The sequence below is a fragment of the Ascaphus truei genome, chromosome 2 (genome assembly GCF_040206685.1).
Source record: "Ascaphus truei isolate aAscTru1 chromosome 2, aAscTru1.hap1, whole genome shotgun sequence".
Taxonomy (NCBI): Eukaryota; Metazoa; Chordata; class Amphibia; order Anura; family Ascaphidae; genus Ascaphus; species Ascaphus truei.
The window spans coordinates 465614060-465623547 of NC_134484.1; the positions used below are offsets into that span (position 1 = coordinate 465614060).

At 57.1% G+C, this 9488-nt stretch overlaps 1 protein-coding gene across 1 annotated transcript in view; it reads left to right on the forward strand.

The window, feature by feature from the left end:
- Positions 1–2476: 2476 nt before the first annotated feature.
- Positions 2477–9488, forward strand: part of LOC142487953 (uncharacterized) — a 19231-nt gene continuing 12219 nt past the window's right edge. The window contains exon 1 of the mRNA XM_075588130.1: positions 2477–2631. The gene's annotated coding sequence lies outside the window, so the exon portion shown is untranslated. The remainder of the gene's footprint in view (positions 2632–9488) is intronic.

Consider the following 9488-nt stretch of genomic DNA (forward strand, 5'->3'; position numbering starts at 1 on the left):
CACGACCCCGTCACTTCCCCGCCACGCCCCCCCCCCCCCCGGTCTCTCTTCCTGCCGAGACTGGCGGCGCGTGCAGCCGATTCCTCGGTCTGCAGGGAGCTGCAGACCAAAAGACCGGGGGGAGGGGGGAACGCATGGCGAGGGAGTGACGGGGCGCAGCCATGATGTCACCCGGCAGGTTCGCCCTCATTGGCTGAACCGCTGGGGGCGTGGCTCAGCGCTCCGTCGCGAGGAGCAACTCGCGCCACAGCGCTGTGGCCCCCCCTCGCAGTGGGCCCGGCGCCTTTGAGGGGAGGGCTCTCGTCCCTGCAGCATCCGCCGCAGCGGTCGCTGCAGTAGCCAGCGGGGACCAGCCCTTAGAGTGAAATACAGAGTTACAGAGCGAGATACAGAGTTACAGAGCGAGATACAGAGTTACAGAGCGAGATACAGAGTTACAGAGCGAGATACAGAGTTACAGAGCGAGATACAGAGTTACAGAGCGAGTTACAGAGTTACAGAGCGAGATACAGAGTTACAGAGCGAGATACAGAGTTACAGAGCGCGATACAGAGTTACAGAGCGAGATACAGAGTTACAAAGCGAGATACAGAGTTACAGAGCGAGATACAGAGTTACAGAGCGAGATACAGAGTTACAGAGCGAGATACAGAGTTACAGAGCGAGATACAGAGTTACAGAGCGCGATACAGAGTTACAGAGCGAGATACAGAGTTACAGAGCGAGATACAGAGTTACAGAGCGAGATACAGAGTTACAGAGCGAGTTACAGAGTTACAGAGCGAGATACAGAGTTACAGAGCGAGATACAGAGTTACAGAGCGCGATACAGAGTTACAGAGCGAGATACAGAGTTACAGAGCGAGATACAGAGTTACAGAGCGAGATACAGAGTTACAGAGCGAGATACAGAGTTACAGAGCGAGATACAGAGTTACAGAGCGAGATACAGAGTTACAGAGCGAGATAAAGAGTTACAGAGCGAGATACAGAGTTACAGAGCGAGATACAGAGTTACAGAGCGAGATACAGAGTTACAGAGCGAGATACAGAGTTACAGAGCGAGATACAGAGTTACAGAGCGAGTTACAGAGTTACAGAGCGAGATACAGAGTTACAGAGCGAGATACAGAGTTACAGAGCGAGATACAGAGCGAGTTACAGAGCGAGGTACAGAGTTACAGAGCGAGATACAGAGTTACAGAGCGAGATACAGAGTTACAGAGCGAGATACAGAGTTACAGAGCGAGATACAGAGTTACAGAGCGAGATACAGAGTTACAGAGCGAGATACAGAGTTACAGAGCGAGATACAGAGTTACAGAGCGAGATACAGAGTTACAGAGCGAGATACAGAGTTACAGAGCGAGTTACAGAGCGAGATACAGAGTTACAGAGCGAGTTACAGAGCGAGATACAGAGTTAGAGAGCGAGATACAGAGTTACAGAGCGAGATACAGAGTTACAGAGCGAGATACAGAGTTACAGAGCGAGATACAGAGTTACAGAGCGAGTTACAGAGTGAGATACAGAGTTACAGAGCGAGATACAGAGTTACAGAGCGAGTTACAGAGTTACAGAGCGAGATACAGTTACAGAGCGAGATACAGAGTTACAGAGCGAGTTACAGAGTTACAGAGCGAGATACAGAGTTACAGAGCGAGATACAGAGTTACAGAGCGAGTTACAGAGTTACAGAGCGAGATACAGAGTTACAGAGCGAGATACAGAGTTACAGAGCGAGATACAGAGTTACAGAGCGAGATACAGTTACAGAGCGAGATACAGAGTTACAGAGCGAGTTACAGAGTTACAGAGCGAGATACAGAGTTACAGAGCGAGTTACAGAATTACAGAGCGAGATACAGAGTTACAGAGCGAGATACAGAGTTACAGAGCGAGATACAGAGTTACAGAGCGAGATACAGAGTTACAGAGCGAGATACAGAGTTACAGAGCGAGATACAAAGTTACAGAGCGAGACACAGGGTTACAGAGCGAGATACAGAGTTACAGAGCGAGATACAGAGTTACAGAGCGAGATACAGGGTTACAAAGTTACAGAGCGAGTAATAGAGTTACAGAGTTTCTAAAATGTGCCCCTCCCTAGCACTGTGTGTATGTTACTGGCAGTTACAAGCACAAAGGAGCTCAGGACGCCGTTAGAAGTGTGGGAGGTGCCTGTCACTGTGTAACACACTTTCACTTTCATTTCTCTGAGACAGAAACCCAAGCAACAAACTCCTGATCCCCACATAATACAAGCACTTCCAAACAGGGGCTCCCCCATCCCACAGCCAGGAGCTCCCCCCCCATCCCACAGCCAGGAGCTCCCCCCATCCCACAGCCAGGAGCTCCCCCCCATCCCACAGCCAGGAGCTCCCCCCCCCCATCCCACAGCCAGGAGCTCCCCCCCCCCCCATCCCACAGCCAGGAGCTCCCCCCCCCCCCCATCCCACAGCCAGGAGCTCCCCCCCCCCCCATCCCACAGCCAGGAGCACCCCCCACCCCACAGCCAGGAGCTCCCCCCCACCCCACAGCCAGGAGCTCCCCCCCCCCATCCCACAGCCAGGAGCTCCCCCCCCCCATCCCACAGCCAGGAGCTCCTCTACCTGGAGTCTGCAAGACGGGGTAAGAGGTACAGGGTGTGTATATATGGGGTTGGAAGGGCTAGCTCGGGGAGGAGTAGGGGGTGCTGGAATAATGAGGCATATAAACCAGCACCACATGTTTATAACATGACAAGGGAAACTATACACCTGGGCTATTATTATACCTCTCACACTGAGATAAGTGATAACGAGTTATATTATCACCGGGTTCTCAACTCCAGTTGAGTCCCAACCCCGCTTTAAAATAAAATATATAAATAAAATACATTTAATAAATTCCAAATGAGAACAAAATTCGTTTTTGACATAAATGTATTTATTGTATTACATTATACCACAATTAGTCCTTGTTACGTGTGTGTGTGTGTGTGTCGGATCTAGAAATAAAAGCCAGGTGTGAATGACTAGTTTCCTGAACCCCTTAACCAGTGTCTGGATGCCCCCGCATCACAATATCTAAAGCAGCAATCCCGCCTCGGATCTTACCTGATCCGCAGACCCTCAATGTCCAGGTACCCTTATTCCTGCAATGTTATACATTGGAGGGGAGTTGTTCCCTACCTGTCTTCTGGGTTAGGGGGGATTCCGATGTCTCCCGTGTGAACCTTGAGTCAGATCTGGAAGAAAGCAGTATAGGTTATTTCAGTGTAGTATAGGGCTGTTAAGATATATAGGGTAAATAAGATATCCAGATCCAGATCGTGAGACAGACAGAGAGTGTGGGTGAGAGACACAGAGAGAGACACAGAGAGAGGGTGAGAGTCAGAGAGGGAGATTCAGAGAGGGAGAGTCAGAGAGGGAGAGTCAGAGAGAGAGAGAGAGTCAGAGAGAGAGAGAGAGTCGGAGAGAGAGAGTCGGTGAGAGAGAGAGTCGGAGAGAGAGAGTAGGAGAGAGAGAGAGTTGGAAAGAGAGAGAGAGAGTCGGAGAGAGAGAGTCGGAGAGAGAGTCGGAGAGAGAGAGAGTCGGAAAGAGAGAGAGAGAGTCGGAGAGAGAGAGAGTCGGAGAGAGAGAGGGTCAGAGACAGAGAGAGAGCGAGAGAGGGTCAGAGAGCGAGAGAGGGTCAGAGAGAGCGAGAGAGGGTCAGAGAGAGAGCGAGAGAGGGTCAGAGACAGAGAGGGTCAGAGACAGAGAGAGAGGGTCAGAGATAGAGAGAGAGGCAGAAGCAGAGAGAGAGAGAGGGTCAGAGAGAGAGAGGGTCAGAGAGAGAGGGTCAGAGAGAGAGAGAGAGAGGGTCAGAGAGAGAGCGGGTCAGAGACAGAGAGAGAGAGGGGGTCAGAGAGAGAGAGAGAGGGTCAGAGAGAGAGCGTCAGAGAGAGAGAGGGTCAGAGACAGAGAGAGGGTCAGAGACAGAGAGGGTCAGAGACAGAGAGAGGGTCAGAGACAGAGAGAGGGAGAGGGGGTCAGAGAGAGAGAGAGAGTGTCAGAGAGAGAGAGGGTCAGAGAGAGAGAGGGTCAGAGAGAGAGAGAGAGGGTCAGAGAGAGAGAGAGGGTCAGAGACAGAGAGAGAGAGAGAGAGAGAGAGAGAGAGAGAGAGGGTCAGAGGCAGAGAGAGAGAGACAGAGGGTCAGAGAGAGAGTCAGAGAGAGAGGGTCAGACACTGAGAGAGAGAGGGGGTCAGAGACAGACAGAGAGAGGGTCAGAGACAGACAGAGAGAGGGTCAGAGACAGAGAGAGAGAGACACACAGAGACAGACACAGAGGGAGACAGAGAGGGTGAGAGAGGGTGAGAGACACAGAGAGGGTGAGAGACACAGAGAGAGAGTGAGACAGAGAGAGAGAGTGAGAGACAGAGAGAGTGAGAGAAAGAGAGAGGGCGAGAGACAGAGAGAGAGGGCGAGAGACAGAGAGAGAGGGCGAGAGACAGAGAGAGAGGGCGAGAGACAGAGAGAGAGGGCGAGAGACAGAGGGTGAAGACAGAGGGCGAGAGACAGAGGGTGATTGGGGGGGGTGATTTGGTTGGGTGACAGGGTGATTGGGTGGGGTGATGGGGTGGGGTGATGGGGTGATGTGATGGGGTGACGGGGTGATGGGGTGGGGTGACGGGGTGATTGGGTGGGGTGATGGGGTGATTGGGTGGGGTGACGGGGTGTTTTGGTGACAGGGGGTTGGCGTGACTGACGGGGTGGGGGGGGTGACTGACTGGGTGACGTGATTGGGTGGTGGGGTGATTGGGTGGGGTGACACTTCTGGTATCCTACACACGCACGCGCACACACACCCATACACACCCACACCCATGCACACACACTGTTTCTCTCTCTCTCTCTCTCTCTCTCTCTCTCTCTCTCTCTCTCTCTCTCTCTCTCTCTCTCTCTTTCATACATACATACAAACACCCATGCACACACACACTCTCTCTCTCTCTCTCTCTCTCTTATACACACAGTTTCACACGGGACAGGGGGAAGAAGAGAGGAAAGGCTGCGCGACCGAGCACCACCACCCCGCTTGCCCCTCCTCTCCCCCCTCACCCCCGTGACCATCTCCCGCCCCGCGCGGGCAGCCACGGGGACCGGGGGGAAGCAGAGACCAAGGGAATAAGGGGGGAACACCCCCGCTACCATCTCTCGCCCTGCGCGGGCAGCCTCGGGGATCGGGGGGAAGCGGGGAGTAAGGGGGAACACCTCCGCCCCACGTGGGAAGCCAGGGGAAGCGGGGATCGGGGAGAGAACTCCCGCCCCACACGGGAAGCCGGGGGAAGCGGGGACCGGGAGGAAGCGGGGAGTAAGGGGGAACACCTCCGCCCCACGTGGGAAGCCAGGGGAAGCCGGGACTGGGGAGAGAACTCCCGCCCCGCGCAGGAAGCCGGGACCGGGGAGAGAACTCCCGCCCCTCGCGGGAAGCCGGGGGAAGCGGGGAACGGGGAGAGAACTCCCGCCCCACGCGGGAAGCCGGGGGAAGCGGGGACCGGGAGGAAGCGGGGAGTAAGGGGGAACACCTCCGCCCCACGTGGGAAGCCAGGGGAAGCCGGGACTGGGGAGAGAACTCCCGCCCCGCGCAGGAAGCCGGGACCGGGGAGAGAACTCCCGCCCCGCGCGGGGACCGGGGGGAAGCGGGGAGTAAGGGGGAACACCTCCGCCCCTCGCGGGAAGCCAGGGGAAGCGGGGAAAGGGGAGATAACTCCCGCCCCGCAGGGAAGCCGGGGGAAGCGGGGAGTAAGGGGGAACACCTCCGCCCCTCGCGAAAACCGGGGGAAGCGGGGACCGGGGAGAGAACTCCCGCCCCGCGCGGGAAGCCGGGGGAAGCGGGGGACCGGGGGGAAGCGGGATTAAGGGGGAACACCCTGCCCCTCGCGGGAAGCCAAGGGAAGCGTGGACCGGGGAGAGAAGGGGGGGAACACCCCCGCTTCCATCTCCAGCCACGCACGAGCAGCTGGGGGGAAGCTGGGACCGGGGAGAGAAGGGGGGAACACCTCCGCTTCCATCTCCGGCCACGCGTGGGCAGCCGGGGGGAAGCGGGGACCAGGGAGAGAAGGGGGGAACACCCCCGCTACTACCAGTCAGCCACAGGGACCGAGGGCAGGAAACAGGGGACTGCGCAAGCAGCAGCACTCACATTTCTTACCCCTGCAGAGAAGTAAGGGCTCCATTCCGCGTCATGCCCCATTGGCCAACCAGCTAGGGGGATTTTTAAAAATGTTGTATTTTTTTTGCAGAGCAGGGAATACTTTTTTTCAGAGCAGGGGAAAAGTTACTGGCTACCGGCCAATTTCCGTTCGCACCTTGCAAGTGGGCGACCGGATTTGTCGAGCAGTGTATATATATATATATATATATATATATATATATATATATATATATATATATATATATATATATATATATATCTATATCTCAAATGGAAATATTACTGTATGTTCATTTGCATGTCTTAGATAGGTCTGCAACACTGCCTTTCACCATTATCACTATATATATATTATATATATATATATATGTATGTATGTATGTATATATGCAGTGTTTGACAATCATATACATTTACACGCCCGGGGCGTGTGGATTTAACCTCCGGGCGAGTAAATATTGGCCCAAGCAGCACACGTGTTTGTTTTTTTAATTTTCCCTGCTCGCGCTGAAATTTCCCTGCTCGCGCTGAAAAAAAAAAACTCCCCCTACCTGACAGCTGATTGGCGCGCGCTCCCAGGCTTTGTGGGCGCGCAGCCAGGCTCTATATGAGCCCGCCCCCAACGAGCGGCCATTCTTTCTCTGCCAGGAGATCTGTTGGAGGGTAAGTACTCTCCAATCTCTCCATGCTGCGGCCCCTCTGCTCCTTCCCTGCCTCCTGCAAGACAACCTGCGATCCCCGCATGGCTCCCCACTCACCACCGTGGCCCTCTGCTCCTGTCCTCTGCCGCGCCTTTGCGTTAGCTCTCCCTCCTCCTGTCCCCTTCCCCTCCTCCTGTCCGCTTCCCCTCCTCCTGTCCGCTTCCCCTCCTCCTGTCCCCTCCCCTCCTCCTGTCCCCTTCCCTCCTCCTGTCCCCTTCCCCTCCTCCTCCTCCCTCTCCCCTCCTCCTCCTCCTGCTCCGCCTTCCCCTCCTCCTGTCCGCTTCCCCTCCTCCTTGTCCGCTTCCCCTCCTCCTGTCCGCTTCCCCTCCTCCTGTCCGCTTCCCCTCCTCCTGTCCCCTTCCCCTCCTCCTGTCCCCTTCCCCTCCTCCTGTCCCCTTCCCTCCTCCTCCTCCTCTCCCCTTCCCCTGCCTTCCTTGTCCCCTTCCCCTCCTCCTGTCCCTCGATCCACCGATCGCTGCCCGGGACGGGAGGTCCCCACTGCTGTGCTCGGTTGGCGAACGCGGGGGGGGGGGCCTCACCACGTGAGCCGCCTCCCCAAAGATTACACTAAGCCCAGCTATCTTAATGATGGCGCAGCCAGCCGCATGAGGTGAGGTGTGGGGGGGGGGGGGGTGCCGGTCTGACCGCCCCGACCGCCCGACCACTAGCTTCATGCCGCCGCGGGGTGGGGGGGATGCTGGCAAACCTGCACAGCAAAACTGCAGGACATGCCGGCGAGGGGAGCAGGGCTGTGGCGGCCACAGCGGGGCTGACTGTCCCATGGGGCACCCGCTGGGGGACACCTCGTTACGTGACTCCCACCCACCCTGCCACCTCCCCAAAGCTTCCACTACGCCCGCGTGAGGTATAGGGGGCGGGGGATGTCGGCCTGCCCCCCCCCCCCACGAGCGGGAGATGAGAGCGTGGTGGTGGTCGCGGCCTTTCCTCCCCCCTCCCCCGTGTGTGTGTATATGGGAGAGTGTGTGTGTGTGTGTGTGTGTGTGTGGGAGAGTGTGTGTGTATATATATGGGAAAATGGGGGTGTGTGTGAGAATGTGTATGTGTGTATGGGAGTATGTGTGTGACACCAGAGGTACCCCCACCCCCCCAATCAGTCACCTCCCCAATCAGTCATGCCCCCAATCAGTCACCCCCCCCAATCAGTCACCCCCCCCAATCAGTCACCCCCCAATTAGTCACCCCCCCAATCAGTCACCTCCCCCAATCAGTCACCCCCCCAATCAGTCACCCCCCAATTAGTCACCCCCCCCAATCAGTCACCTCCCCCAATCAGTCACCCCCTAATCAGTCACCCCCCCCCAAACAGTCACCCCCCCCAATCAGTCACCCCCCCCCAATCAGTCACCCCCCCCAATCAGTCACCCCCCCAATGAGTCACCCCCCCCTATCAGTCACCCCCCAATCAGTCACCCCGCCCCAGTCAGTCGGTCAGTCAACCCCGCCCCAGTCAGTCAACCCCGCCCCAGTCAGTCAGTCACCCCCGCCCCAGTCAGTCACCCCCGCCCCAGTCAGTCACCCCCGCCCCAGTCAGTCAGTCACCCCCACCCCAGTCAGTCAGTCAACCCCGCCCCAGTCAGTCAGTCAGTCAGTCAGTCACCCCTGCCCCAGTCAGTCAGTCACCCCCGCCCCAGTCACCCAGTCAGTCAGTCACCCACCCTCTCTCTCTCTGTGTATCACCCACCCTCTGTGTGTGTCTCCCCCTCTGTGTCTCCCCCCCACACTCTCTCTCTCCCCCCACTCTCTCTCTCTCCCCCCCACACTCTCTCTCCCCCCACACTCTCTCCCCCCCCACACTCTCTCTCTCCCCCCCACACTCTCTCTCCCCACCCCACACTCTCTCTCTCTCCCCACACTCTCTCTCTCCCCCCCACACTCTCTCTTTCCCCCCCACACTCTCTCTTTCCCCCCCACACTCTCTCTCTCCCCCCCCACACTCTCTCTCCCCCCCACACTCTCTCTCTCCCCCCCCACACTCTCTCTCTCCCCCCCCACACTCTCTCTCTCCCCCCCACACTATCTCCCCCCCCACACTCTCTCTCCCCCTCCACACTCTCTCTCCCCCCCCCACACTCTCTCTTCCCCCCCACACTCTCTCTCTCCCCCCCCACACTCTCTCTCTCAACCCCCACACTTTCTCTCTCTCAACCCTCACACTCTCTCTCTCAACCCTCACACACTCTCTCTCTCTCCCCCACACACACTCTCTCTCTCCCCCACACTCTCACTCTCCCCTACACTCTCTCTCTCTCTGTCACCCACACTCTCTCCCCCCCATACTCTCTCTCCCCCATACTCTCTCTCCCCCATACTCTCTCTCCCCCCACACTCTCTCTCCCCACACTCTCTCTCCCCCACACTCTCTCTCCCCCACACTCTCTCTCCCACACTCTCCCCCACACTCTCTCTCTCTCCCCCCCACACTCTCTCTCTCCCCCCCACTCTCTCTCCCCCCCCACACTATCTCTCCCCCCCCACACTCTCTCTCTCAATCCCCACACTCTCTCTCTCAACCCCCACACTCTCTCTCTCCCCCACACTCTCTCTCTCTCCCCCACACTCTCTCTCTGTCACCCACCCACTCTCCCCC